Source organism: Ostrea edulis, chromosome 8 (assembly GCF_947568905.1).
Source record: "Ostrea edulis chromosome 8, xbOstEdul1.1, whole genome shotgun sequence".
Lineage (NCBI taxonomy): Eukaryota > Metazoa > Mollusca > Bivalvia > Ostreida > Ostreidae > Ostrea > Ostrea edulis.
This window is the reverse complement of record NC_079171.1, coordinates 9,811,919-9,839,859: the sequence shown is the minus strand read 5'-3', so window position 1 is coordinate 9,839,859 and position 27,941 is coordinate 9,811,919. Positions and strand designations below refer to the sequence as shown.

The window sequence follows — 27,941 nt, the reverse complement described above, 5'->3', positions numbered from 1 at the left end:
AAGAGTTTATCATATTCTGCATCATTATCAGACACATAGACTGAGGGGCAGCGGAGAGCGAGATCCGTTCCCCACCTTCAGTAACAATGACCATTATTTGTTATTTTTAAGGCAAATAAAAGATTTATTAGGTGATCCCCACTTCACTGCAGTTTGAAAGTTCTGATATGATCGTGTAAAACGCCCACCAACACAACCACCAATTAAGAAGATGTAGATCTGTGTAAAAAAAAATATGAGGCACTCATAGTAGAGAACTCTAACCACCACATCCCATTCCAACCTCCAACGATTAAGGAAAATGAAGTGTGTTGGAGGGGGTGGGGTATTGAGGCATTCAGAGTAAAAGGCTATTTCACTCACACCCTCCCCTTCCACGAATTAGGACTTCGGACATTGGCGAAACATCTTGTTTTGTTTGGGGTTTTTGTTTCGTTTTATTGTTGCTGTTCATCTTTTTGAAAATTATTATCATCATTTTGCATTGCAAGTAATATTGAAGATTCCAATTTTCTATTTTTTTCTTTCGACTGCCCGGTGTAAACAATACGTCAGTACAACCTATCATTGGGTCAAATGCTGTCTGACGTGTTCTACACCGGTTGTTAGGCCGTTCTTGGCACACTGATTTTGAATGCGGATAACTCTGTTTACCTGATCAGGATATAGGGCTCACGGCGGGTGTGACCAGTCGACAGGGGATGCTTACTCCTCCTAGGCACCTTATCCCAACGCTGGTGTCTCCAGGGGTCCGTGTTTGCCCAACTATCTATTTTGTATTGATTTTAGGAGTTATGAGATTGATCACTGTTCGTTATCTTCACTTTTCACTGATGAAATCAAAAGAAAGAAACCCTACATGTAGATGCACTTCAAAATGAATTCATTTCTGCTCAGACTGAAACATATTTCTAAATTTTTTGGGACGAATCTTCCAGTTCAAATTAATATTTTTTTTTAAATTTCTAACATTGAATTTAATTATAATCACCGATTCAACTCCTGTAAGTTTCCAATACATTGTCAATCACTATTAAATAACTGAATTTTTTAAATGCTTATAAGCTTACACTTAAATCAGTGATTAATGATATTGTACATCGAAGTAAGACAGTCTCTCTCTCTCTCTCTCTCTCTCTCTCTCGTTCAATCAATGACTATGTACATGCAAAGTGACCCTAAATACTTTAATAATAAACTGCAAATACTTGCAAGTATGCATGGAAAGCTTTTTTCGCCTTTTGGTTTAAATTATCTAAACTTTCGTAATGTTTCACTAACATACAATACATATATATTTTGTAATTTTGAGCAATGCATGATGTTTCAAAACGTGATTTTATTTATTTCTCATTTCCTATACATTACTGTCGGAGATGTTCACTGGTCGACTCCAGGTAGAAAATAACTCTGGTGTGACAATCACATTTGGTGTATGTACGGGTAAAGGCTACCTGCAAAAAATATGGCGGATAAGATGAGAAATGTCTACGTATTCATAAATTCATGTCAGCTTTATGAAAGGTAAGAAAAAATATTCAATTTGCTCTTGGATATTAACACAAGTCTCCAATAATATGGTCGGTTCACTGGATGGAAAATTATTCTGTGTTTATTTTTCAAACATAGTGATGAGTTTTATATCTATAGTGATGATTTTTATATCTATAGTGATGATTTTTATATCTATATTGGTGGTTTTTATATCTATATTGGTGGTTTTGATATCTATATTGATGGTTTTAATCAATCTCTTATGTTTCTTGGTGTCGTTTCTCATGATGTACAACTTGGAATACACATGTGCTTGTTAGCAACCTTTATGTGGCAGACATTCACATTGTATGGAGAATGTAAATATGAAATATTGTTGGATGTATAGCTCAAAATAAAGATAACAATATTTTGTCTGACCTGAGTCGTAAGCGCTGTTTATATGACGAGATTGATGTCCGTATTTGCCCAACTCTCTATTTTGTATTCCTTGTAGCTAATACTTGGTTACTAGTTTGAAAATATGGATGTAAATTTAATTGCTGGGATAAAATTTTAAAAATTCATTTCAAAATTAAGGATTATCTCCCTCATGCATAGCTCTATCATTCGACGATTTTGGCTCCATTTTTGGCACTCCAGTTTCCTTTTAGCTCTTACAAGTTTATTGTTATTTCGAATTTCCAAAATTTCGGCTTGAGCATCACTAAAGAGACATTATTTGTCTAAATGCGCATCTGGTGCATCAAAATTGGTACCGTATAAGTTTTACATTATAGGAGTTATGAGATTGATCACTGTTCGTTATTTTCACCTTTCATTCATTGATTCTATATTGTTTAACGTCCCTCTCGAGAATGGTTGACTCTCATGGATATGTCACCATTGCCGGTGAAGGGCTACAAAATTTAGGCCTAAGTTTGGTTCTCACTGCCTTTTAGCGGGGAGGGATCTTTATCGTGCCACACCTGCTGTGACACGGGACCTCGATTTATGCGGTCTCATCTGAAGGACCGCCCAACTTAGTCGCCTCTTACGACAAGCAAGGGGTACTAAGGTACTGAGGATTTATTATAAACTGGATCCCCACGTGACTACTAGACTCGGTCATCGGTTAGATGAAGAGAAAAACGACTCAATTATTAGACGTCATTTCTCAACTCTGAAATGTTTTCGGTAAATGTCAGTTCATGTTTCTCAGAATTGTTTTTTTTTTCCATTAATGCAGTTTTAAAAGAATTCAAATTACATATCATTTGGTCACATTCCAAACTGTTCTACCTCACAACTCCAAACGTACTCTGATCATAGATTCTAGTATCATTGATGAATTCAAAATATCTTTTATTTATGGAGACATAATATGAATGCGTCAAATACTGAATACTGAATATTACAACTGTATAACTTGTTTGCGTGACCGGGATGACATGCGTTCGTGATATGGCCGTGTCAAACCTAAGACGTAAATATAGATATTGATTGCTCCCTCGCCAAACGCTTGGCATTTAGAAGTGAGAGTCGCGGGTCTTTTTATATGACCTTTGAACCGAGGTCCTGTATCACAACAGGCGTTCGTAGGTTAAAGAACCGTCACTGATACGATTCTACAAGTCATACACGGGTATGGTATCTTTTAAAACTCATCTGAAGTTGGAGACGTCTGAAAATGAGTGAAAATAGACAGGTTTACATGAAGTAATGGTTATGACTCCCGTCTTATATTGGAATAGCTGGATGTTGCGTGATAACATTTGGGCCTCACACAGAATATAAAGATGCGATATATACTAATATACTTCGATATCAAGACAGACAATTTTTGCTCTATCTAATCAGATTCAACTTCCGTCATTCTATCAGACCAAAACAGTGGTAAAATCTGAGTTTTACAATGGTGACCAAAGTAAAACATTGTTCAATTTAGTGTAGGTTAGTTGATATCAAAATATGACCTCTTTCTTACATCAAGCGCCTGTTCTTTATAACACAACAAAATGAAAAAGTGAGGATAATAAACAACGATCAAGTTCACAAATACCACAAAGATTACAACATCAAGAGTAGGGAAACACTGGTCCCTAGACACATAAGAGGTGGAATCACGTGTCTAGGAGGCCTAAGTATCCTCGGTTGAACGGTCATTACCTACGTCAGAGGGATCCACAGAAAGCTGAGCAGAAGTAGGTATGTTCACCGTTGAATCTGTCATCTTAAGTGAAGAGGTTCTTTATACACAAAGAAAAAAATCATTACAATTTTCTGTTACCCTGATCAATAAGAATGTGAAAATCAGATATTACAATTGAACATATTTGATTCTATATCGAAATAAATAGATACACGTAAATATCTCCACAGGTTTGTCCGAGCCTCGTTTTGGCTATAAAATGGACAAGTCTAAATCTTAAAATAAGGACGTTTTCATGAGAAACTATCACGGATCTTATACAAAAGATTACTTACTTCGTGTTCAGTTGCCGTATGAATTATTCTGTTTCTATGTCAAAGAGTCATGTAAAGAGACTTGTAAGAGAATTCACGAGACCTGCACCTGCTCCCTTAGTTGATAAATATGACTTAAAATTGCACACAATGTACACAGATAGCAACAATAGATAAGATTGAAAACGTGATTGAATACCAAAGTTTGGGGGCTCGTTTAGTATTAACACTATCACAGTAGTGATGCTGACTTTTTTCATCCCAAAGTTGATCGTGGCAGTCAATATCTAGAATTTTGGAGATAATTTCTAGTGAAAGCCGTTTTGTCACAGAGATTTTTCCTTATTGATATTACGCGAAGATGTGGTCATAAGGGCACAGGACAGGTGGTATTCACCGACGGCAAGGTCTGACGTCAATGCAACATCAATATATGAGATTGATATTACTTTTTCTAGCCAAAAAACACTATTTTACACAATAACTAGAATATTTGATATTTAAAACTGGAATGAAATGTTGATACGTTTATCAACAATAATTAACTTAAAAGCTACAATTAACATTCGTGAAATTTTTTATACTTTTATTCGTTATAGCGAAAATTTTGATTATTCGATTTGTTACGGAAAAAAACCTTTGAGTGGTTGATTTAAGAATTTTTTTCAATTTTTCTCATTATTCCTCCAACCTTAGCTATTTTGATGATTAAAAAAATCGGATACAATGGTTAATAAAAACTTTGATCCTTCGATCTATATATTTTACTCTATGAATAACAGATAGTTAAATTTACCGCAACAACATTTACATCAAACTACTGTAAACTATGGTATTTTGCTTCAGTTTATAACCACATATTGGCCGTATACTAAAGTCCACTTCTGTTGTAGCATATGTGCAAAAACCAAGTAAAATAGCATGTTAATTCTATGTATAGAATGCCTCGAAGGTCAGTGGGTAACAGTCATATGTTTGGAACCAACATAGCTGCGTCATCGTTAAGATGCAAAAATATGTGCTTTTTTACGCTAAGACGTAAAAATGTGTGTACTTTGGCTTCCTCAACGCTAATACCTTCAACTATCTTATAGGACTGAGAGGTGCAAGTCTTGTATAAATGAGAGGTGCGAATCTTGTAGTAGTGAGAGGTGTGAGTCTTGTAGGAGTGAGAGATTCTAGTTTTGTAGAAGTGAGAGGTGAGAGTATTGTAGGTGTGAGAGGTGTGAGTCTTGTAGGAGTGAGAGGTGCGAGTTTTGTAGTAGTGAGAGATGCGAGTCTTTTAGGACTGAGAGGTGAGAGTCTTGTAGTAGTGAGAGACTCTAGTATTGTAGGAGTGAAAGGTGCGAGTCTTGTAGGAGTGAGATATTCTAGTATTGTAGTAGTGAGAGGTGAGAGTTTTGTAGGGGTGAGAGGTGAGAGTTTTGTAGTAGTGAGATATTCTAGTATTGTAGGAGTGAGAGGTGATAGTTTTGTAGTAGTGAGAGGTGAGAGTCTTGTTAGAGTGAGAGGTGCGATCGAGACGACCGCAAAATCTTTTTTTGCTTAGCGCCAGAACCAGTCCGATAAAAAAACGAACACTATTTCAGCAATTATAATATAATATAGTAGGTTTTGCTTAGGAATACATACAATTGATAATTATGGATTGTTCGAACATAACTTACACGGACATCATTTTTATGGCAAAAAGAAGGTATAACTCTTGTTGGAAACGTCGTGTAATTATATTTAATTGTTGTTTATAAAGAAAAATGAATGATGAGTGAATATTTTATTGAAATCTTGTTTACACTACGTTAAAAATTCATAAGCGTACTTTTCTTTCGAAACATGGCGACAAAAGTGCATGTAACTTTTAAATTATTGGAAGAAACATTATGATTGAATTTTTCGTCTGGACCAGTTAGGGAAGGAACCGTTGGAAGATCCGAATATGTCCTAACTGTTTTAGTAGGTCATGCGTTACGGACGAATCACACAAATTTGGTGGCCAGAAAATTATGGCGTGCCGTCCAGAAAAAATAATTCAAATAGAAAAATATGTTGAGTCTTCGTGGGGCGTGGGGCGATCATCAGTACATAGCCAGAAAATCTGCCGCAGTATGCAGGAACTCTCGTCAAATGCTGTATGTTTGGCAGAAACGCTTCGTCGGATTCCCACAGCTGATCTAGTTCTCTACTCATCATGATGAGTAGATGACGAGATCAGCCGTGGGAATCCGACGATGACAATCAAATGGATACAAGCAAACTGATGCCGTAACCATACTAGCGGAAAAAAGAAACTGTGCATTATAAAATTTTGTATATTTTTTCTATATTTATTGTTTATATTTATAAAATCTAAACAATCGATAAAGGTGATGTTTTTTAACAATATCGGATAGTACCCGACTCAGATGCACGGACATTTCATGGTTAGTGAACATATGTTGTTTATTGAAGTGTTCGTACGCACGGGTTTTACTGGCCAATACTGTTTGGAGTAAGAAGTGTAAAAGGTTTGTTTCGACACTATTCGTTAAGGAAAACACTTTAGTTTTGACTAAATTTACCACGACTCAGTGAAAACCAACGTAATCGTGCTGTCGGGATGCTTCAAGCTGGAATGGCACAAAATATCATAGCAAGACACTTTGGAGTTCGTCGGAACACCATCCAGTCATTATTGAGATGTTTCTAACAATCTCGTAACACTCGGGATCGACCACGTTCTGTTTGTCCTCGTGTGATGTCGCGTCGACAGGACAATCACATTAGACTTGTGCACCTGAGAAATCGGTTCCGGACAGCAAGTTTGACTGCTCGTAGAATTCCTGGACTTCGACCAATCAGTCCAGGAACTGTGTGTAATTGTCTGAGCGAGCACAGCATCAGACCAAGACGTCCAGCGGTGCGTCCAATACTTCTTCAACGTAATCGTATCGCTAGACTCGCGTAGTGCGGACGACGTCTGCGATTCAGAATACAGGACTGGGCCAATATTATGTTCACTGATGAGTCCAGATTTCATTTGGATAGCAGTGACGGCCGTTGTAGAGTGTATCGTCGCGTTGGGGAGCGATACCAGGACGCTTGTGTTGTGCAACATCGACAATTCGGTGGAGGTAGCGTTATGGTGTGGGGTGGAATAACAGCACGTGGAAGGACCCCTCTACAAATTGTCAATGGAAATTTCACCGGCGTACGCTATCGAGACGAAATTATTCAGCGCCATGTGATACCCTTTATACAGAGACAGCAAAATCACATCACTCTACAGCAAGACAACGCAAGGCCACATGTTGCACGTGTAGTCAGGGATTTTTTCTCTCAACAGAATGTCGATGTTTTGCCTTGGCCAGGTGTTTCCCCCAATTTATCGCCGATCGAGCACGTCAGGGATGAAATGGAACGACGTTTACCAAATCAGCCAGTGAATTGGCTGATTGAGGTCAGGCTTTAACCAACATCTGGAACAACATCCCTCGAGCATTTATGAACACTTTAGTGGCATCAATGAGGCGCCGTTGTCAAGCATGCGTGAATGGAAATGGTGGTCACACGCGTTATTAAATTTGTTAATTCAAGTTCGAATACCAGTGTCTTTCGAGTGTGCTGAAATTGATGTTATTCGACGTTAACATTAATGGATTATGAAATGTTGTAACGAATACATTTGTTAACAGTATTACAAAAAAATAAGATTTGTTCATTGTAATATTTTATCATTTTTTCATATATTAAATAATCCATAGTTTCTTTTTTTCCGCTAGTATATGATTGCAATAAAGAATGTTCTGCCTAATCTGTCAGTAGCTAATGTCCTCATTTATACAAAATAGATTTAACGAGCTTTAGCATGTTCGATTCATTAAATCAATATTTCGATTAACCTTAACAAGAAAACATCACTACACTGGATTCATTTATTTTACAAAAACGTATAGGTAACATCATGTGTATTCAGGAAGGTGTCATGGTTTTCTTGGGACTTCATACCTGCTTAAAATTAGCTCCGCCCAGCACTTAACTTACACAAGGAAAACCGATCGATTGAAAACCTTGGCCTTCAAAGATCACAGCTTGTCATGAACGATAATTCTGACGCAATATTAGGCCCAAGATAACAAGATCATTCACGGTCTATCTGGTTCTACAGAAAGGTAGGTGTTATTTTCTTGTTTTGTTTTGTTTTTGTTTTTTTTTCAATAGTACAGTGTAGCAACAAGTACCTGCTATTTTTAGATCATGAAAGTACAATGAAGTAACAATTACCCGATATATTCGTAATTCATGTGGATATCGCAGTACATTGGACTTTATCTTTGTAATATTTACCGCAAGTTCTTGGTGCATATATTAGTATTGGAACTATTGTCTATAATATTCATCTCTAACAAGGACCATTCTCTATCATATACAACTATTCTATGAAAGAAAGGTATGAAAGATACATTTATTTGTCATATCACGTGACACAGTCAAGCGGATGAATAGCTAATTCGTCTGCTTGTTATAATCAAAGTACTGAAAGTACTGATGGGAGTTGATTTGTGTAGATTTGCACTAGATGCTTCTGCGATTGAGAATTATTACCAAAAAAATCATGAAGTACCCTCACAAGTCATAAACCTATGCATAAACGTATGCTGAATTAAAGTGCAATTATCTATGTCTACATACATATAGACACTACCTAGTGAACACCTTGTCTGAATTGTCGTTTACTATTCCAATATATTATATACATGTATTCTAAAATTGCTCATTTTTTGTCAAAATATGTCACTACATTGATTTTCTAACACAAGAACTTTTTTGAATAACTCAACACATGATTTAATAATTCTTGGGTTTATGTTAAGCTTTTGAATTTCTTTTCTACAACTCCTTTTTTTGAAAAAAAAAAATGGGGGAAGGGATTGATATGACTTACACGACTAAACAATTCCTCATTGCTCAAAGTGCAAGAAGTTGTACTTATCTCTCAGATACTTCCTTATGCTTTATCTTTAAAAATGTTTGATCTTGCTTAAAATTTGGTATTCATTTCCTAGAGCTCCATGCAAATCATCTAGGAAAATCCCCAACGAAAGTAACTTCGTAAGCATTAACTATTGACACTGAAATACCTACAATTTATTAAATCTACCAAAAAAAATAGTCAAATTGTCTTACTTTTGCACATGCGAAAAGGTGAAGATAACGAAGAGTGATCAACCTCATAATTTCTATTGGAAATACAAAATTGAGAGTTGGGCAAATATGGAACCCTGTGCATATTAAAAGGAGCAAGCATCCCATGACAACCGGTCATACCCGCCGTTAGGCTTATATCTTGACCAAAACAATGCACCGTGCAGGTTTACATGTAAAACTTATACGGTACCAATTTTGATGCACCATATACGTATTTCGATGAATAATGTCTCTTCAGTGATGCTCAAACCGAAATTTTGGAAATTCGAAATAACAATAAACTTGTGAGAGCTAAAAGGAGAACTAGAGTGTCCTTTTACTTTCAATGGTATTTCGGTGTATTTCTATGAAATATTAAACTTTATTTTGTTAATTCTAATTGAAAACACAAATCCTGCATAGAAACCGATTTGTACAATGTTATATCACCCGATGATAATAGATGAACAAGTTGTACAATAAAGCCGGCGAAATTTTGAAGAAAAAAATGCAATTCGCTAAGAAATCCTATCGAAAGAGTAACAATAATGTACCCACTAGCTGAAAAGAACAGTCATTCTAAATCTGCTAATGATTCTTGGATTACATTCATAACTAGTTGGTGCGCAATAATTTTTTCACGTCGTTGGATTTCGTCGTTTTAACCTCACCAACTATAACGAACGGAAGATGTGATGCTGAGATATTTTTTTCACGGCCCACTATTTTTAGAACGAAAAACCCCGAGAAGAGGTTTCCAAATACCATTAGCTGCACGAATAGGTAAGAAAATACTGATAATACCGTAGTAAAAAGACGCTAGTTTATTGTGTACAAACGATCGGGTAAATTTAACCCTATAGCATGGAAGATAGGGGGAATATCTCTTTGATATCCTGGGTGTCAGAAAATATATTTAGACTTAGTCGACATAAAATAAAAATAAAAAGTGCAGTGTCTGGAAAAATTATTGAAAACACAATACTTATATCCAAATATCTTATCATTGTAGACTCTATATTATGTCTTGTAGCACAACGGTGTTTACAAAATGTATACTTTAAGGTTAGATCAAACTTTGTGCATATGCAAGTCTTTCCACAACCGACTTGCCTAGTTATAATGAATCATGGTCTCTTTGGCCAGGTTCAAAGCCTTTACTTGTTATTCGTCCATGTTTATGATTGCCGGTTTTCTCTTACTTTTTCGTGTAGCTGATTGTGTCGTGGGTTAAATACCTGACTGCGACAGTATGTTTTCATTTATTTCATTCGTATAAAGAATCTAATTTGTATTATAAGATGTGATGAATTAGTGGCTTTGTAGTAATCCTAAACTTTCAGTAAATGATGCATACCGGTATAAGGCTTTATCATCTTATCATTCCACAGAATATCAATGAATTTGTTTTTTGTTTTGTCCTCTTTCTAACTGAGCAATTTTGACTAAAAATGAATGGGTTCAACTTTGTGTATAAATAATGAAGATCACGTGAATCAACAGAGAAGTGCATATAGAATATGACACTTGCTGCTTTAGATCACCGGATAAGTCTTTTTAAAGAAGAACTGAAATTCTATGGCGTGTAGATTGTTTTTCAAACCTTTTTTCTGTTTTTTAGTCAATATTTGCAACTGAAAGTTTGAAAACGTTTGAACTGCATGACTTGTTTGCACTCTAAAATAATCAAAAGGAATTTACTGTCGAGCTGAGAAACACGTTTCATGGTTTTATCATTAAAGTTCACAATACATGCAGCCACTCATTGAATGTTGCGATGTACGATATGTTGTATTTTTAACACTACTATCATGGCCGATTGATTGATTTTTCTGGACACGTTTGTACATGTATACGTATCCTTGAATTCCACGTAACTACTATAGAATTCTCAGAAACCACAAAACAGTGCGACATTTAACTCCGGACACGACAAAAGTCCGGAGTTTCGCCAACCCTTTTATTAAGGATACAAATAAACCCTTTACAAAAAAAGATGGGATTTTATGTCCACAAGACATGCACCAACATTTACACTTGTAACTATTGTAGTTTTTAAGATATTTCACCTGAAATCAAAAAATCCCATGGGATTTTGGAGGGATTTTTAATCCCACTTGGGGGATTTTCACTCCCACCAAAAATCCCATGGGAGAAAAAATATAATTTCTCCCATAGGATTTTAACTCCCGTATTTAAATTTAAAATGGGATACAATGTCCCATAGGAGGAAATGTCCCATAATGAACATGAAATGGCAGTGAATATCCTATTTGAGCATGAATGGGAATAAATATCCCAAATAAAACACAGGATGGGGACTTTTATCCCATGAATACAGTAATAAAGCAGAAAATTGTATCTTAAAGAGTGTTGTTTGTCATGATTCTTAAGAATGTACTTGCAAGCTAAGGAATGACATTAACTTTATATCTAGTAATTACACTCCTAAATTATGTAGACCTATACATGTGTTAATGGATAAATGTCTAAACAACATGAGAAATTAAATTATATTAGAGCTCTGCATTACTAAACTCTTTCCCATGCAATTTTAAATGTATACATATAACCCTATCACAAAAATATCAGAATAAAATTGAACGGTATTAAATTATGCAGTTAGAACACTAACTTATTTACATGCAGCTGTTCATATTCACTATTGACAACCCTTTACAGGTCGTCAGGTGTGAATATTCACAGGAACCGGTATTTTTGTCTGTAATAATAATAGTACGCCTTATGGTACCATCCCCAATGAAAAAAATAACCCAAAAGGAATGGCACCATTTCTTACTCAAAACTTCGCTTCAAAATAATTCGAAAATTCTGCTTTTATCGTCACCCACCCCAATTGTCATTCTGATTCAGTAATCCCAGTGCTTTTATTAGGGGTGTGTGGTATATACCCCTACTCTTATCATTATGTACAGGCTAAATTATCGGTTCCTCTGATATGTTGTGGAATTTTGGAATAGCCTAGCTTACAGTTACAATTTGTTTACAATATATTAAAATTAGTGTTAATTAAGTGCTTACGGTGAAATCTGCTACTGCTAGATGATGCTAAGTTGTTTCGTGAACCGAATCAGACATCTCCAACAAGATTCTCGAAGATTTAACAACACAAGAATCATTTTACAAAATGCATGCTTCGGTCCATCATTCTCCCTCTGACAATCACATTCATTCTGAAGTCAAAGTACTTTCTCCTATACCTTAAGCGTCAAAAAGACTTTGACAGGTAAATACGAATAAACGGTTAACAGACATCTCGACCTTAAGAAAGTTCAGTCCTGGATGTTCTAGTCCAAAAAGAAGTATGACCCAATCTTATGCATTAATTTATTAAATTTCCGGTTGAGCAACACCCAAATCCTCTAGAGACATTGTTTACAGTTATATGACATTACCTAAATGTGTGACACAATATTAATCCACACCTGCTCAAAGGGGCATAAGCACCGAGCATAGACCTAAATTTTGCAGCCCTTCACTGGCAATGGTGACGTCTCCATACAAGTGAAAAATTCTCAAGCAGGACGTTTACGTTTTTGTTTTTTCTTTTGAAAATTTTGTTTTCATTTTTTTTTTAATGTTAAACATGAAAAGTATGACTAAATCTGTGTTGACAGCCAAAATTTTAACCTTCTGGATGCAGGAATAAAAGCAATATTTTAGCCTTCATTCTGCGTTATGTAAACAAAGACTGGAGTCTTTTTATGTTTACATTTAAGGTGGCTCACTACACCGGGAAATAGTTTCTCAAATCAGTACAAATTGATTTAATATTTTAAAAAAGATCCAGAAGATATACAATAAGTGTGTATTTCAACACATGAACAAAAGACTGGTGGATTTGAGCTCAAGATCTGTAGTTCACCAGCCCAATGCTCTCTCTCTCTCTCTCTCTCTCTCTCTCTCTCTCTCTCTCTCTCTGTCTGTCTCTTGTCCAATGCTTTATTAATTAACCACTTAGCTACCGTGTTATAGACGAATAAATCGATCGATACAAATACTTTCCCAAAACATTTAAATCGCCATCTTGTAACATAGTGTCATAAAGCTTTAGTGTAGTAAGTACCTTAACAAACCAGTGAAATGTTTAATTTTGTAATTGAATTTTCAAAGCATCTTTACTTTTGCACATGCAATTTTACAAAGATTATTCAATAAAGGGTAAAAAAAAACAACACTTAAAAATACTTGTTTTTGATCCACTGTAGATTTTAGGAAAATATTAGATTCCTGGGTCAGAGAAATCTAGACATCATTAAATGATAATGAAGTATTGTAAAAAAAAATTCAAGACTCTCCAATATTGTTTGCAACTAGGAGAAATGGTCACAAGCTATTTTACACCCGCATCCCTCTTGGATCGAACCACTATAACTTTTAGGATAACAATAAATCCTCTCCCAACAATGTGCACATCTGCAAATGGCAATGAAGCATTGTACAAAGTTTCAAGTTTATCAGATAATCCATACAGGAGGAGAAGCATTTTAATGCACAATTTAAGACTTTGTGACAGACAGACTTACAGATATGGACAGAAAGTACAAAAACCATATAATTATATGAAATGAATTTGCATGTAAAAAGTACATGAAGTGCACAATTATGATTTAAATGTAATTATCATTTTTATTAGGAATTTTGATGTCTCCTCTTTTTGCAAACAATATACACATCTATATATGAAGATGAGATATATAATGAGGATATAAAACACTTCTAACAAAAATGTAAACAAATATGTGCAATGCGAGTTTGAAAATATGTATGTCTTAAAAAGTGATTGACTAGATATCAGGAAGCAAGCAAGCTCACTCCATGTTACTGTGCTACAACTAACTGAAATTCACTACATTATCCAAAATCCACCCCAAAAGAACCAAAACCTACCAACACTAAATACCAATATATATCCATGTGAGGTCAAGGTTTCAGGAGTGAAACAATGTGTTTTTTAAACTTTAAATCTCATTATGTTTTACTTTTGTAGGATATTCATAATGTTGAAATTGATTTAAAGCAATCAATTTTCAATTGGAGATACAAGGTACATGTATGCACATAAATGTACCACCCTGAATCTCATATCATACATGTACCTTATTTTATAGCTGGCAAAATTATGAAATGAAATTTAATGTCACCACAGAATTTATAATTTCCGTTTCTTTCTCTCAATTCACATGGAGACCTCCTTTTTTAGAGTCTTATTTTCTTTTACTTGAATGTTCTAAATTGAAATCTAAGGAATAATAATCTTGGAAGAAAAATCTACATGAAAATATTTTCTACTTTGAGAAACAAAATGACAAACATAACTGTTTTAAATGTAAGTCAGAAATAGAAAAATAATTCAATTTATTGCACTTACATATGTAATTGAAAGAAAATTCCTTTGAGTACATGATTTTAGAATGAAAATAAGATTGATTAATATTCAAAAAAGTATTTCAATTTCTTCAAAACTTCAATCTTCAGATGATTTTCCATCCATTGACACCCCAAATGTATGATCACACACATTCAGCAGGAACATCTGTTCCTCAAATCTCCTTCACATAACACTTGACTACTTTTGAAATGCAATTTAAGTCTTTTTAGAAATTAACAAAGATGAGTGTACAGATTCATACCCTAGCAGTTGATGATTGCTAAAACTGATCACTACTCAAAACTCTGAAACAAATCTTTCTGGATTTTTTTGTATTTCACACACACACGCACACATACACGTACATGCATACACACATCAAAAATATCAACAAGACACTGACCTTACCAGTCACCTGAGTTATTTAGTTAAAAGTATTACTAACCTCAATATGAATGAAATCTATATAATACAGTAACTTTTCTTGCTCTAGGCATGCATTTATATGCTAAATTCTAATATTCAGTAGAAGTATAATATAAGGTGTAATTCATTCCCCCAAAATCATCTATACTGATGAAACATTTTACAATTATAAACTTGATATACACTTTTAACACTATTTGGATCTGACCTTGAATCAGAACCCTGGAGTTGCAAGTGTCACAATTTTTGTACATCTTTCTGTTTTTCTTGACAATGCATCCATCATTTATAATATTCTAGTGTCAACAAAATTAAAGAAGGATTCTTTTAAATCATAAAGACATGTAATTACTATGACCATTTTGGTTCCATCTATTTTAAAGCTAGTATCAAAACCTTTAGATTCTAACATGTATATATAAACTGCGTTTTTAATTATCAAATACCAAAAAAAAAAAACAAAAAAAAACCACCCAAAAACCAACCAACTTTTAGCTATTGATCTTAATCATAGTGTTTTATTTTGATAATTTAATTTACAGATACATGTATAAGTTGTCATAATGTCATTTAATTCTATTTTATTGTTGCATTTCCTCTTCTTGCCCTTGTAAAACACCTTAGAGTAATAAACTGTTTTATATAAGGCTGCATGTATATAAATTTTATTATTATTATCACTGATCGAGGTCATGAAATTTACAATTACCTGTTCTACCTAAAAGCATCAATAGCATTAAGGAAGATGTTATCTAAATTTAAATGTTTTACACATAAACACTATATATCAAGTTTGGTTCCTCCTGGAGTCAGAATTTCTACCCTAGGAATCATGATATTTACAAGCTTGATGTTTTGTTTACTGTCACAACAGAAGCTGACCACTAGCAATAGGTCACATGAGAGAATCAATTGACCTAAAAATCTATCAATTAACATGATTGAAATGTTTTAATCTTTATATCCATGATAAGATATTCTTTATATATTTTATATTGAATTCAATTTGGTACTTTGACCTCTTTATTTTCAAAATAATTGGAATTATGTCTATATACATACATGTGAGAGTTGGCCTCCATGTGTCCAATGAAGAAATTATGAATAATGGAATCACAAATTAATGATTGTCTAATGCTTACAGGGATGGATCCAGGAATTTTTGAGAGAGGGGAATTTTACCATTAATTTTGGTTATCAAGGGAGGGGGTCCACCCTCAAAATGTGTTATTTTTACTTTATTTTAGCAAAATTTCCTGAACCAGCACCCCTTCTGGATCCACCACTGGGTTATCATTTACTCCTTCATTCTTGATTACAAACCTAAGGACACTAAATTGTAATTTCACATTTTTTTTTTAATTTGACAATATTTCATTATCACACAACAGCAAAATTATGAAAGCATATACATGTACGTACAATAATAGCAAATTGATTGTTCTGACATATCATTTGATATACATATATATTCATAAGAAAATTTGAACTATCATGCATATTACAGATTATCAGTCATCAAGATTTTTGTTGTGTTTTTTTTTTTTTTTTGGTTCAAAGTAATTTCACATTTTGAATCTTGCTTATTAATTGATATGTTGATATGGAATCAAATGACATGCATGCACGCAGAAGCTATGTGAAAAATGTCAGATCTTGTGTAGCAATTTGTAAACCCAATGATTACAAAGCCTATTAGTATTCTATATCAGTAAAAGAAAATCCTATTTTAATTCATATTTTGCAATAGATATGATAAAAGGAATAAGCATTTAATAATAATTATCAAAATCTATAGTTTAAAATTGAAAAACAATCTCATAAAAAATATAACATATATTTTACACATGCATTTTTGTAAACTTTACAAAAGGAACAGATTTCCCCCCTGAATTTATATAAAAATCAGTATTATGTCCTGTGACATTTTGTTATTATGCTTTAATAAACTTCTAATATTGACTTTGTCCTTGCATGGTCACTTTGTCCATTTTTTTTTTTTATATCTGTACCCAGGTTTTGTCTTGTGACTTTTACCCCAACTAATCCCTCTGTGTATAATACACATGGGATGTTCTTTACAGCTCAGCAAGCCCCTGGCTTTGTTTCTCATTGTTCCTTATCTACAATTACTGGGTGAATGACTTTGTGAGGTTGTAATTTGCCATCTAATACTTTTATAAGCATTTCATATCATGATCAACATGTCATGCTATTTCAGTCAATATTATAAATAATTCATTTGACACATAATATGTAATATTGTAGGCTTATATGGTAATATTTGGAAAATAATGGCAAAGCAATTCTCAGCATGAACATTGAAAATTATGTTGCAATATACATGTACATCACCCAATACAAAGGCAAAGGATACATTTTAATTTTTACGTTTAAATTCATATGAAATATTGTGAAATTCATAATCATGTGAATGCATAGCTGCAGAACTGTAGCTCTCTGAGAAAATATTAATTGGTACAGATCTGTCCCAATATTTTCTCAGAGAGCTACAATTCTGCAGCTAGTGAATGTGGTTAACTTATACTACCATTAAGATATGTAATCTCTTTCTAATATTTGTTTAATTTGTACCTTTTTCATATTGTACAACAAAGTATAATTTAATGCACATTAATCCTCGAATTATAATAATTTTTTTAAATTATTTTTTTTTAGGCTTAATTTTTTTTTATTTATTTGTACAAATAGAAATTAAGTGCATCATAATATATACTTTTAAAGGTAAGATGTACAATTGATATATAATCACTCATACCAACCATTCATACCACTCAAACATTTCAAAACTATGGATTATAAATTTTGATTAGTGCAAAATTTGTTAATTTCTATAAGGTCATCTCAAATCTTTTAAAATCATTTTAGTGACTTTTTGGGGGAAAACACCTGAAACACTTTTAAAGCCAATTTAAATGGTCCAGGTCAAGCATATTTTGCTTTTAGGCCAAATCTTTGTAAGATCATTTGTGCACTTTGACAATTATCTCTAAATATTCGGGCTAGTATAATGAAGAAGTATGGATGTTTCAATTTTCATTAACATTTAATACCAAAACCATATCTCCTTTTCTTGACCAAAAAAGCCCCCCCCCCCCCCCTTCCACACACACACAGTGAGGTCTAGATCCGCCACTGTTTAATCTGTGATTTTGGGGCGAAGTTGGATCAATTTCATTTTATGAACAGGTCCAGTGGTACGATGAATTTTTCATTTTCAAGACAAATTAATAGAAATATAAATTGTTAGCCAGTAAAAAGAAGTAATGATTTAAATCAGATACTTGGAACAGTGTTGATGTTAACAGGGACCTATACAAGATATTATCCAACTAACAGATAGACTTTTGCAATTATATCTTATGCATTATGAACTGTAGCTAAACAATATCACTATTAAAATCTTATGTCCATTTCCATGTAGTTGGGAATCAATTAAGCTTTCCTGGTTCCGATTTTGGTTTAATTTTTATTTTGTGAACATAAATCAATATTTGTCTAATCACAGGAACCGGTAATTTTGTCTGTAATGATAATAATGAGAGTCTATACGATACCCCCCCCCCCCCCCCCCCCGGTGTTTTTATTAAGAGGTGGTATTGAATACACCCGTAAATATCATTACAGACAAAATGGTAATATATTTACAAGTGCACTCTACGTATTGTTCTCCACGGGCAAGGGGACAGGCACCGGAAGTACGGATACATGTATTTAGAGATTGACCTTCTACTGGTATATAATAAAATGAATTTTATTGTACCGGTAGAAGGCCAATCTCTATACCGGTAGAAGGCCAATCTCTAAAGCTTACAAAAAAGCGTGAAACGATTACATGAATCGAAAGAGGGATGAAATAGACTACGAATTCATACATTTCAGAGAAATTATTCCCACCAAAAATAATATGAAAAAAAGGTGGGGGGGGGGGGGGGGAGTAGTAATATCCATATTTAAGGTGCCTGTGCAGGCAAGGGCGCATCCAGGAATTGTTTAAAGGATGAGCGGATTGCGACCCAAGTTTGTGCCTATTCCGCCCCGGTCCCAAAGATGGGTGAATATCTCAAACTGGTAAAATGACAAGTTTTGTTTAAAACTATGGAAGTAAAGTGGAGTGACTACAACCCTCTCGATCCGCCACTGATGAACAAGAACTACATTACGGGGATTAGGAAGCACAGGGTTCATTTAGAATAATTGTAATCTTTAAGGAAATCTTCGTGGAGCACATTATCGCAAATAGTTGCTGAAATTGAACCTTACCATAATTCCGCCGGCGAGGATTGCAGCTATTTTCACTTTCACATCGCAGGAGGTGCGTTTGATGAGCTATCAACTTATACAGACAGTATCTCCTCATATCTACATGTACAGGGGCGGGTCCAGGAATTGTGGTTACGGGGCGCCACTTTATGAGGCAGTGGGTCCATGGCGAAGGCCTGGTTGGGGCCCAGGGGGCGAAGCCCCCGGAAACTCCTGGGTTTTACAAATTTTATGGGGCTTGAAATATTTCTCCTATTTAGTCATTTGTATTACATGTATTTTCTATCATTTTAATAAGGTGAAATTAACAAAATGACCCAAATTTTAAGGGTTTTTTGGGAAAATATTAAGTTCTCCCAATAAAGTAATTAAAAAAATTAAAAGATTTTGTCATTTATTTCTCCGCCTGCGCCACCTCTAAATCCGCCACTGATGTATATTGCAATAATCTACCAGAATATACTGACACCTTATAGGTGATACTTCATTAGTACAAATGGACACCACCACCACCACCATCCCTCCAAACGGAGGGGGTGAGACTAACAACGAAAGGGGAAAAACACATTCCGCAAATTATAATATACATGTAACAGGCTGTCTTTGCATTTAGTCCGAGTGTTTTCAGTTATCTTTTTAAAAATTCTATATATTGATTGCAACACAAACATCCTATTATAATTACATGGCGATGATAAAGTCTCAGTAAGTTTCCACAAAGCTGAAAATTGGTATACACCATATTGTACAAACTGATACAGAACTAAAATATTGCGGAAACTTATCAAAACTTTGCGGTAGACTATCAATATAGCAATGTGCATACTAAAACAGAACAGTTTCTGCAAACCGAAATTTACGCAAACTTGATCAGCTTTCAGCAAATTTTCGTTGCGGAAACTACTTGAAAACAACGTAGATATGTCAAGTTTCAGCAGGACACACCAAGTTTTTGCAGGGAGAAAGCTTTCAAGATGAAAAATGAGTGCGGAAACTTGACGAAAACCACTTGTACACCTAAGTCTATGTAGTGAAATTTGTATTTTTCATCCATTTGTAAATTCCATGTTTTTAATGAAAAGAACTTACATGTATATAAATTGACATTAGTAAATACTATGTAATATTGCAGGTAAATTTTGTAAGGTATATAAGCGAGTGGGGGGGGGGGGGGATTCAGACCAGCTTTTAGTGTTAGGAATTGCATGCTTTAGTCCCAGTTTGTGTTACTCTGAAGTGAAGTCCCAATTGGTTATTAAAATGCACGCACATAGATCTATACATTTCCATACACCTATATTCAGTGCAACCCCCCACCTAAAATTTTCAAATTTAAGGTAAATCGCGGTATCTTGTTTAAAAAAATGTACTAAACGATAAAAGAAGCAATAATTTCTTCCACTCCCGGAGAAATAAATGACAAAATCTTTTGATTTCTTGCATTACTTTATTGGGAGAACTTAATTTTGTTCTAAAACCCATAAAATTTGAGTCATTTTATTAATTTCACAAATGACTAAATAGGAGACATATTTCAAGCCCTGTAAAATCCCGGAGCTTCCAGGGGCTTCGCCCCCCTGAACACCACCAGCACTTTGCTCTGGGTCCACTGTGGGCCTCAAGGCGGCCCCCGGACCCCCTGCCTCATAAAGTGGCGCCCCCTCCCTGTAACCGCATTTCCTGGACCCGCCCCTGATATTACGAAGTTCATACAGCCCGAATCATCGAAGCTTAGACTGGGTATTTTGAATTGAAGATTTTAAGATTTCCAAAACGCAGTTTGACAAATAAAAACGGGTGTGTAATGCTCTAGTATGAAATTATATTGGAAAAGAAGAATCTACACGCGTGCAAATGCGCATGCCTTTCTGCTGTCTGACTGGCTCTATCCTTCCGACTCTCGCGTTATAATCTAGGGGATAATTGAATTATCTCTCAAGATCCGTGCAAATGGCCACATTTAAGTAATAGACAATTGTGTAGTATTACATGAATTTACATTTGTTGATTTTAAGGCAAGATAACCATGAATTATGTATTGTATTCAGAGGCGGGTGCAATATTTCAGTTTGGGGCCCGGAGAAATTGCTGGGTGGGTGGGTCTAAAGACCGCCTTTAGACCTCAGTAAGTCCAGGACAAAGTCCTGGGTGGTTCCAGGGGACAAAGCCTATGAAAGCTCCCGCTTTTTTCTTTCTTCTTTTTATTGCGAAAACTAGCACCAGTACTCTCTAAAGTATTTTGATTGCATATCTTTATTCTTAAAAGCTGTATATTTGGCATGCGCATATTTAATATACATTAATGAAAAAAAAGTCTAAAACTATATCGCATTAAAAGTGTACAAATTAAGTTTACTTAGTTCATTCCCAACATTGGGTGCATGATCTTTAGTTCCTTAGAATGTATTAAGTACTAGAGACACACGTTACATGGATATGAAAACAGACACTCAGATTTGATTGATAGGATATTGTTTAAGTTTCCTCTCGAGAATTTTTCACTCATATGAAGACGTCACCATTGCCGGTGAAGGGCTAAAACATAGGCCTATGCTCGGTGCTTACGGCCTTAGAGCAGGGAGGGAATTTATCGTGCCACAGAAGTTGAGACAATGGGCCTCGGTTTTTTGCGTTCTCATCCGAAGGACTGTCCCATTGGGTCGTCTCTTACGACAGGCAAGGAGTACTGAGGACCTATTCTACCCGGTGTTGTAAAGCATAAAATCCCCCCCCCCCTCCCGCATAGACTTTTCCTCCGAAAAAACGGGCCCGGGATAGACATTCCCCCCGGAAAGATGGGCCTGGAATAGAATTTCCCCTTACGAAGAATTAACCCGGGTCCAACCCCAACCCCCTAAGAAAAACCGTCCCAGTATAGAAATTCCCCCTAAATGACAGTACACCCCAATTCTTAAATTTTAGCTGTGTATCTGTTTCCATTTCTATTACTAGAATTCTCTTGCTTATTTAGACCCAGTAATTCTTCTGATTATTTTTGTGTGTGTGTATCGTGAACAATCATCATCTTATGATTTTTTATAAAAAGGAAATTGCTCAAATCGTGTAATGGTATATCAAAATTCATTCAGACATCTTAAGTCTTTATCGTTATTTACTAGTATCTAACATTTGAATTAGTAAAGTTGGGAAGAACTTAAATGATTTTTTTAATTTAAATAAACGAGAAAATTGAATTACTTTTATTTATACAGTTCATCTATTTCACTTTTCAGATATTTTAATTATACATCTTATAGTCACGTCGCGCACGGTACTGGTGTTACTTTCATACGTGCATTAGAAAATGTTTCCGCTATGTTTACACAGTTGTATATTTTGTGGATTATTAAAGTCTTATACATCAATGACAAGGAAAATATATAAATAATAATAATAGCTTATATAAAATATAATTTACACGCATTATATTATCAATAACGGAATTATATACACGCAGATGTCGTCATTTTTCGTTGTCCCGCGTTACATGAAATACGCATACGCTTTATCCACAGATTAATAAAATGATTGATTTTGTCCCAAATAACGTAAGAATTGGTGTATGATTGTGACGTCCTTATCTAAAAACCATAAACCAATTACTTTAAACATTTAGTTCATAGAATTGATATAGCGACCTTAAAAATGGCAAAGACAGTGCCTGTCAGTGGTGTCCCGTGTTTGTAGATAGACTGCAAATGCAAATCATCATGACCAGTAGCACGCCTAATACAGGGGGAAGTTGACTATCCTTGTTACATTTATAATGTACATGTATCGTGGAGCACAATGTATACCAGTATTATAAAATTCTGAGTATATCCATGAAGTAGATTGATTTTATCGGTGTCCAGTGAAATGTCCTTTTTCTACAAATACCGCGCTTTTTAAACAATTCTACCATTTTATGTCTTATTTCTAAGCATTATTCCAAAGCGAATATTTTAATGAATATAACTTACAGAAAGTACATAAAATTTACTATATAGAATATACAACATTTCATTTTATCCCGCGTCCATTTAGGAAAACGAAAAGATACTTAATGTCCAAATAAATGTCCCATGTGATTTTGTCGCGCAATGACGCGACGTCAATGTACACAACCTACGTCTAGCTAAAACGTAAAATGTTGCTTTTATTATTTTTGAATTATCTAAATTAAAATGATTTTTAAAAATAGTATACAAGGTATTTAAGCTATTGCATGTGTATCTCATAGATATGTTTTACTCTAGATCTGGTACATATACTTTAATTGACTTTATCAAATGACAATTGTACAGACTACATTTAGTTGCATGTACTACTGTATGTCATCGTCGCAAACCACGGGTTATTGTTTCATTCTATTTCACATACGTTTGTGAAATAGAATGAAACAATAACCCGTGGTTTGCGACGATGTACTGTATGTATGCATATAAAAATTCAGCATTGAACAGATACACTTACGGTGTGTAAAACGTTGCAATATTATACAAATCTTGATTTATATACGAAACTCTTTAATCATATTCGATAATCTTGTTATTCATATATGACAAAATTTTAATTATATTCGATAATCTTAATATTTATATGCGAAAATTTTGATTTATATTCGATAATCTTGTTATTTATTTACATTTGGTAACCTTGTTATTTATATTCGATAATTATATAAATCTCGATTTATATTCCATAATATTTGATTCGTATTTGATAATGTTGATGTACACATGCTAGATGTACGCATGAATTTAGACATATTGATTGTAGGTGAAATGCATAATTTCAAAAATTGATAAAAGAATTAGCTTCATTGACCATGACCTGACCTCGGATGTCTTAAATTTAACTAGAGGAGCTACTCTGCTAAAATTAAACTTTAATAAATATACAGCACTACCAGCCGTGAGACATTTGGCCTACTGCCTGAATTGAATAGTTGACCTTGCCCTAATATGCTGAATAAACCCAGTAGCTATGTCGAAGCTTGGGTGGCTGCCCTGTAATCCCCCATAGGCTGCTTACCTAGCTGGATTAACAAGGGTGATACAAATTTGAATATGTATTAATCGTAATCAGAAACAGGGTGCAAATTTACATATATGGCGGAAAGGGTCGCGTGCAATTTTTTGTGGGGAACTGGGGAGGCGGCCAGTTTGACTACCAACGTAGGGGCAACACAGAGGGCCTTATGTGGACATGGGTGCCTGGACCTGAACGGGTGATCATCTAAGGGGGAAGAGATCTCTGCGCATCTCAGCTGTCTCCTGCGTGCTACCTGGTTTAAAGAGCAAGTACAGAGCAAACTGTGGACCCTCCTACAGTTTCCAACATGCACCAGCCAGTAGCATTCCCTAGGAGGTGGATGTGAGCACAGGCACCAGAACGGTGGATATATATAGCGTGTTAGATCTTATGTACCCCCCCCCCCTTCCAATGAATGAAAGATATATACATAAGTCACATATTAAATGAATTGAATGTCAAAATCTTGTTAGAGTATCAGTGACGTGTTGAACAACCTCACTGTTGTATTTAGGACCCAGGTGATCTCTGGCGGGTGTGAGCGATTGCCCCTGGAATATTTCGCCCATATGCGTTGGTACTCCAGAAGAGTAGAGGAAGCCTCTCTCTCTCTCTCTCTCTCTCTCTCTCTCTCTCTCTCTCGTAGAGTAAAATAAAAAAAATTCGCATATGAATATCAAGATTTCTCACATATAAATCAAAATTTCCGTCCGCATATAGATATCAAGATTTCTCACATATAAATCAAAATTTCCGTCCGCATATAGATATCAAGATTTCTCACATATAAATCAAAATTTCCGTCCGCATATAGATATCAAGATTATCGAATACAAATCAAGATTTCCGCATATGAATAACAATATCATTAGATCAAAAGTTCAACATCTGACAAAAAAATCTAAAGTCACACGGTTTTCACGAGACCACCCCTTCAAAACTAAATATGATATATATTGAAACTAACCGATTCGCAAGTAAAACATACGAGTATAAATAACACTCTGTATACCTTTTCTACTGTTTATTCAGAAATGAAAGTGAACATTAAAACGTTAAAATGTAATATTATTTGGAAGTTTTTATCTCTCACTTCAACTCACCGTGGTTATTATTATTATTCATTTATAAAGCGCAAAACTACATATACTTTCTATGCGCTGGTTGTTGTTTTTTTTCCACTAGAGCGTGATCGATGTAGATCGATGACAGAAACGTACGGGAGTTTTTAACCCCCCCCCCCTTCCGTGTTTGGCATTAATAAAAAGTATTAAAGAGAGCAATGATTATTAAGTCTATATATATCCTAGAAAAAACCAAAACTGATTTTTTTTACTGTGTTCAAATTTTTCAGAGGTCATATTCATAAGAATTGCAAGCCTTATTTCATGGGATGGTTACCTGTAAAATACGAAACGAAATCGAAAGGAAACGAAATCTACCGAAGCAAAACGAAACCTACCGAAACGGGTACCCTTATTTCATACGACATGCCTGCTGTTGTAGGCACGGTGAAATAAATACAGTACGTATACTTTGGAGTATTTCTAAGAATTCATAATTTTTATGAATGTACACTATACACGTACAAAGATTTATTTTCAATTTTTAAACATTAAATCATGCATGTGCTTTAGTTATGATATTACAGCTTGGAGATAATGAATTTGTTTAAAATGTGACGTTGCTTTCGTGATTATATTTTGCCACAATTTATGACGTTATAAGTGTAACGTAAAGTGACACCAGTACCGTGCGCTTAGTGAGTCGATTTTTTACGAAAAATCCTACTTATATTGACCATCGTTAAAGTCTTTTGGTAAGCATATTGTATTTACAATAAAAATATTTGTTTGTTTTATGAATATCGTAATATTAATGAGCGCATATCTATTTCCTTAAACTATTATAACAAATGAAATCCGGAAACAGGGGGGGGGGGGGGGTTGGGGTTATATATATACCAGGGCGATTTTTCCGCCAAAGGGGAGACTCTATACTGATTTTGTACATAGGGGGAAATTATATCCTGGGGCGCAATTCCGGGCCCGTTTTTCCGGGGGGGGGGGGGGGGGGGTCTATGATACAACACCGGATCCCCACGGGATGAAACATATCTGATATACATATTACATGTAAAAGCCCTACATTAACTGGATACTGGATATTGGACTACAAGGGCTTTGCAATTGAGGACTAACCAAATCACGGTTAGGGTGGTTCGGGAGGGGTTGTCCCCCCCCCCCTTACGGGAGAAAATATTGAAGCATTACAGGTAATGATCAATTGCAATTGCAATTAAATTCTTATCTTTGAAATGATGGGGGGGTTCCATCTCCACACCCCTTAATTCTGCAAGTGAGACTGTTAGTTAACTCTATGATAAAATTTAGAAGATATAAAACAGAAAGAATTTTGATACAAGTAAAAAGTTTCATATATTTTTGGAAAATTATCTAGATGTGCAATATTTAGGATTAAGCTCAATAAAAATCCGAAGTACGTAACATTTGATAAGGGTAATTTTCGCATGGGGCGCCTCTATGCCGGCTTGATTAGATCGCGTCGTATACGTACATTTAATGACAGAGTGAAATTTTAGTGTTTTTATTGAAGAAAATATGTGGTTGTCATAGACAAAAAACTCCGCACTTTTATCGTGTCCAGAGTTAAATGTCGCACTTTTAAAGGTATTTTGTTGATTAGGAATATGCATTGATTGATCACTATTTTACGATCAAGTGTTGCATCTATATATTTTGGAAAATGAACTATACGTGATGGCTGGTCGAGGGGTTGGGGAAAGGGTGGGTGCTTTGATCAGTCCGCTACTAAAGTTTTCCTAGTAATGAAGACAGTATTAGTTCTTCATTGTAAAATCTATTTCCAATATCAACCGTAACTATTTCAACTCCAGTAAAGCTTCCACCAAAAAATTACAACAAACAACAAATCATCGATACATAAATGTTCGAGATTATGTCTCTAGGTAGTGTCAAAAATAACAACGAAATCTTTCTTTGGAAGCGGAAGACCATAATGATAACAGAGATAACAATGAGGTCTTCAGTTGGAAGCGGAGGACCTGAATTACAGTAAACAAAAAACCCATTTATACTAGACTAGATAGGTTAGGGTCAATGGCTTATGATCTCGTGTCTGACGAAGCGTAACGTGTAGAATATAATAGGGTAGATTGTTAATTGGGAATACAAAATGACTGACTAGTGGGACCACTATTTTTTTTTTATTTAAGTAGTGTCAAGAACAACGAAATCTTCCGTTGGAAACGGAAGACCTTAATGATATCTTATTCAGGTTTCCATTTGGGAGCAGAAGACCTTAACTACAAGACTTGTTCGGTTAGGGTCAATGTGTTATGTTGTCGTGTCCGACGAAGCGTAACGACTAGGATTTAAAAGGATAGTTTGTTAATTGGGAATACACAATGACTGACCAGTTGGGTCACTATATTTTTTTTTATATCCGAACTAAACATCGTGTGATTATTTCCTGTACATATATGAAGTATTCAAATTGTACATTGTATAGAATATCAGGGACTAAGTAGAGTGATTGAACAGTATTTTCCGTTCAAGTGCCATTTATATCTGGTCAAAACGAGCCTTTTGTCAATTTTGGACCATAAATTCTGCAGGAGGAGGGGTGGCTTCTGCTCCTCCGCCGCTAAAGTTTTGGTTTTTTTTAAATTTCAAAATAT

At 34.9% G+C, this 27,941-nt stretch overlaps 1 protein-coding gene and 1 long non-coding RNA gene across 3 annotated transcripts in view; one reads left to right on the top strand and one right to left on the bottom strand.

Annotated features, from left to right (window-relative positions):
* Window positions 1-1,244: 1,244 nt before the first annotated feature.
* Window positions 1,245-4,091, bottom strand: LOC125661125 (uncharacterized). The gene is made up of 3 exons (XR_007364674.2): window positions 3,961-4,091; window positions 3,643-3,722; window positions 1,245-1,454 (listed from the first exon to the last, which is right to left on the bottom strand). It is a non-coding gene; the product is annotated as an uncharacterized LOC125661125 (long non-coding RNA).
* A 2,957-nt stretch (window positions 4,092-7,048) lies between these two features.
* LOC125661081 (E3 ubiquitin-protein ligase TRIM56-like) overlaps window positions 7,049-27,941 on the top strand; it is a 35,810-nt gene continuing 14,917 nt past the window's right edge. For both annotated transcript variants that reach the window (XR_007364638.2, XM_048892964.2), the window contains exon 1: window positions 7,049-8,087. The gene's annotated coding sequence lies outside the window, so the exon portion shown is untranslated. The remainder of the gene's footprint in view (window positions 8,088-27,941) is intronic.